The sequence below is a fragment of the Eucalyptus grandis genome, chromosome 6, assembly GCF_016545825.1.
Source record: "Eucalyptus grandis isolate ANBG69807.140 chromosome 6, ASM1654582v1, whole genome shotgun sequence".
Taxonomy (NCBI): domain Eukaryota; kingdom Viridiplantae; phylum Streptophyta; class Magnoliopsida; order Myrtales; family Myrtaceae; genus Eucalyptus; species Eucalyptus grandis.
In genome coordinates, this window is record NC_052617.1 from 14,657,545 (window position 1) to 14,662,245 (window position 4,701).

The 4,701-nt window shown below is 38.7% G+C and overlaps 1 pseudogene; it reads left to right on the top strand.

The window, feature by feature from the left end:
- LOC120294334 overlaps positions 1-2,260 on the top strand; it is a 6,277-nt pseudogene extending 4,017 nt beyond the window's left edge.
- The last annotated feature ends 2,441 nt before the right edge of the window (positions 2,261-4,701 follow it).

Sequence of the window (4,701 nt, forward strand, 5' to 3'; positions counted from 1 at the left end):
TATGCGACTGCACCAGAGCATGACTAGATCCAAATGCAACGATTCCCAATCATGAGTAGAGAATTTAATGAGAACAACCAGTAATGAGTGAATTCCCTACCTTTGTCCACCAGGATAGTACTGTGCATATATGGCAGTTTGAGACTTCCGGAATAGTGCCAATTGGACAGCATGAGATATCGTATGTATTCCAACAGCAATCATGTATGGCGAAAATGACAATACTTCAAGCCAGCTCCCACTTTGCATAGAATAACAAGTTCTTCTTGATCAACATGTAGGAAGAATCATCATCCACATTACAGCAACTGCTAGGTTCAACCATTGTCTAACTCTTTCCGATGAATACAAAGTCATGTAAAGTTCATAAACTTACATGCTTACAATATCTTTTGGCTTTTCTGATCAAACTCATGGTGAATTCACATACTAAAATTGTCTGGCTGTTGAGGGAAACCCTTTCTTGACTAATGTGATGACAAAAAAGGAGTACGCTTTAACTGATGAAATATTGCTTTTCAATACATAGTAACTTGTGACATATCATTTACTAAGAAATGTCCAGCATTACATTTGGAGTAACTAATGCAGCCTGCTTTGAGAAACAAGTGTATGACAAAAATCACTTCATTCTTGATGGGGGGTTAGAGTTATCTACCTTTTCTATGGAATGAAAAAAATGCTAAAGTTATGCAGGGTGCTTGAGCAGATACAAAGAATCATTAGGAAATCACAAGTCTTTACTTATCATTAAAAGGCTGTAAGAGGAAGGAGGCAGGAGGTGGTAAGGGTATTTTCCATAATTAGTTCTACTAGAATCCACCTCTAATTCTAGTCGCTGGTTGCTGCTTATCAGTTATTATCATGGCAATTGCATTTGATATTTGGCCTAGACCGACTATTTTAATCAGTTATAAAGCAAACACTTTTCTCTGTCATGCTATACTTGTCCTCAAAGTCAACAATTGCAGCAAGAGATAGTCAAGACCCAAATAAAGATGAAGACAAGATGGAGTACCAGACCTCAAAGGTGCGGAAGGATTGCAGAGTAATGAAAATGCTCAAGACATCCTCAAATATTCCTTGGTCAAACAAGAGGAGATCCCAAATCATGATAGGCCATGATGATCATTGCCTAAAGAGGAAGAAAGATAAACTTACTAAATAAGCAGCACAACCATCAGTTAAAACAGGAAGTCACCAGACTTGGCAAAGAGAGTAGACACACTTGAAGGATCAGTATTAAAAACTCCACATTCTGCCAAAGCTGCTAAAGATTTACCAAAACGACAAACTTTGTCTTTCCCAACCATTTTGGTTAGCAATATTCCTCCTTAGAGCCCTTTGAAATAAATAACAAAGGTGGAAAAGCAAAACCATGGGATATAGAGTTATGGGGCACTAGGTTGTGCTTGTTGTCTAAAGCTGAAAGCAAATATAAGGAAGATAAAAGCTACATACATGTTCGCAGTTCAAGAGAAGTGATTAAGTGCAATCACCAAAAGAATACTGTGACAAGAAACATAAGCTATAATGGGTTGATGTTTATCGAGGAATCCTCAGTAATCCTAACCCATTTTATTCAACATAGTTCATATTTCATTATGAAGCTATTACCCAACCACAGATTGTTGACTTCACTATTGTCCTAAAACTCTACATGTTTCTGCCCAGGGGTGAAGGAATATGAAACCCTTGAAATTCCCTTGCATGAGAAATGAGAAATGCTGTAGCAAGAAATTATCCCATAGAATTTCAAACAATATAAAAGATAAACCAGAGATGTCTTGGCATTTAAATGCAAAACTCTAGTGAAATTGAGAAGTGAAGAAACAGACACAAAAAGGAGGGACATGGGAGGGGATGTAAGCTGGCTTAGCACCTAGTAAGTTGTTGATGTAAAAATAGGCTCTGTAAGTCAGCTTATCATATTTGTCTACTGTCAAGTGCTAACAAAACAAGAAATCAGGAAACATACATTATCTTATGCATGATCGTGCCAAGCAGGGAGCACAGTTCAATGAAGCGTATGCCTCAAACAACAGAATGTGTCATTGGCTAGTCAGTAATTATAATGATTTCTTCCTGATACATCATAAGACTAATTAAAATGAAGCCACATGCTGGCGGAACTGATGCAATAGTAGTATAGCTTACTCCTAGTTCTTCATCATCATTATCTCCTTTCTACTTTAGTTTAGAAGCATTCCCTGAACTTGGGGTTTTGGACGACCGCAATTTTGTGAAGGCTGTACACTGAAGTAATCATGGTCCAAACACATTGGCCAACCTACTTCAAAACAATCAGGAGACCTGCAAATACATGGAAATAGTAACATACTTACTTAAGTTTGGAAAATTTAGCTTTTGAGAACATCAATATGAAAAGCACAAGTGAATAACCAGAAGTACTCATTCACATCATCATAGTTCTTCCAAGTAAAATGGTGCGCTGTCCTAGTTTTGTTTTCTCAGCCTCCTAAATTTTTGCAAGATAAAAAATTGCAAGAGATATAGGAGAGTTCCAGGGTATGGCATACAAAAGAAAAGATCTAATGTACTTACGTCAGATATAACCCTGTAAATTGGGGTAACTGCATTGTCCAGGAAAAACTCTGGCCTTCCTCCATAAGCTGGGATGACCTCCGATGTCATACTGAGACCCACCGTCAATATACCACATAATTCATACGCATCTGACCTTGAAAAGACCAAAAAAAAAAAAATGAATTCACTCTATGCTAGGTGGGCAACTAGTATAAGCAAACAGCAAAGTGAACAATGAAGAAAGAAAAATTTTCCTGGTAGATTGATGTCGCTGTAGAAACTGGGTAAATCAGGTCAAGGTTACAACTCGATCATGGTCCCTGCTGAGGTCTTAAGGAGTCACTTCGTGAATTACTCCATAATAGTTTGCCCACAAATGTATGTATGCAATCGAGGAAGCTGCATACAAACACATCTGAGATGAACGTTAAGAGTAATCGTTCCAATTCTTGACAAAATATACTATCCAGTGGAAACATCGCCCAAAAAATTTTCATACAGAGTAAGCATTCAAAACGCCTAGATATCTTGCCCTGTCTTGATTTGGGACAATTATAGAAGTTGAAAGGAACTATTCTAACTACTAAAAGTAGAGTAAATGGCATAAAATCTGATCCAACGCAGGATCAAAACGGGGGAACGCAAAAAATTTTGCAGTCAATATACATTCAAGTATCTTCAGACATTCATAACAACATATCGCTTCTATAAAGATATGCATCAGGCATTCCATGGAACTGTGAAATTCAAAAGCAACAATGAAAAGTATAGAATGAAGACTGAGGATGTACAATTTTACTTCTTCCACATTACCATTCATATCAAAATATGAAAACTAAGTCCATTACGTGAATAACAGAAAGACCGTAAATTGAAAACAGAATTCCCAGCCTCTGCACTTAGCTGAAAGAATACTGCCTTAGCATATCCAAAGTGACCGGTCAGAAACGCTTAAACCATTTAAGCCCATTTAATCAAGTTTTGGAAGCTTGTCAACAAGTTGTGATCTATCGATTTTTCAGTTTCCCACTCTAACAACTTCGAATCAGCCTACCTCACTCAATTAGATGCAGCATTCCAAGAAACAGAACTTAAATAGTAGCTCGCATTCTGTAATTTTTGCACTTACAAGCTGCCACACAGCATGAGAAATTTATTTAAGCCAATAACCAGGTGCCTAAAGCTCACCGATAACCTGGCAAATCACAATATACCAAATCTTGTTCACCAAGAAATAATTTATAAGCTGAGTCTTCCCTGCAATATACATCAATCAATCATCCATCCCTCTCGACCAAAATAAAACCAGACAAAACAGCATCCTTCGGCGACAACTATAAAATAAGGGGAACTAAAAAGACTCTGATTTCTTGGACGTAAATGCAACTTCCTTCTTCCGAACCAGAGCATGATAAGCGATGACTTGCCCACATTTGACCAACCCCGCATCGCAAACCTTAGCATAATGAATACTGAAGGGAACAGTCACAACCTTCTTTATTGGAGTGTAGACGAGAATGCAGAAATAGAATATCTCTTACTACCATACTAGTCATTTTGCATTGCCAAACACCATTTTCGTTGCAATTTACAAACTTCGTGGCCACACTTTCATAAACTTGGTGTTTCCTCTCATTTTAGTAGTAGCCATCCCAGTCACTTTGGTAGCCTTCCCCGTCACTTTGGTAGCTTTCGTCCGGCTCTGTTCCACAGCCTTTTCTGCGAAAGTATTGCAAGGATGGGAACTCCGCAGAGTATTTCTCGGGTAAGAAGCTCCTGAATTTCGGCAAATCGCACAGTCTAACATAACTTAACTCCGAGAAGGTGATTGTCATACTGGTCGCTTCTTCCCATTCCCCATGGCCAACAATTAGTTCCACATCTTCACATGATTCCACCGCCAGCTCTTGGATTTGCCCGAGGAGTGCCACCGTGAAGGTTGGGAGAAGTATTTGCAAACGTGGGCACTTCCAAGCCTTTATATCCCTCAAGTGTGGAAACGGGATACTTGAGAGACCGTCCTATTGCCAAATGCACCTCAAGTTGTCGAGATCACGCAAACCCAGGTTCCTCAATTTACCACTCCTTGTAACTGTTCCATCACTTTCATATATGATTTCGATGGAATGGTATGAAATCACTACTAGGATCGCG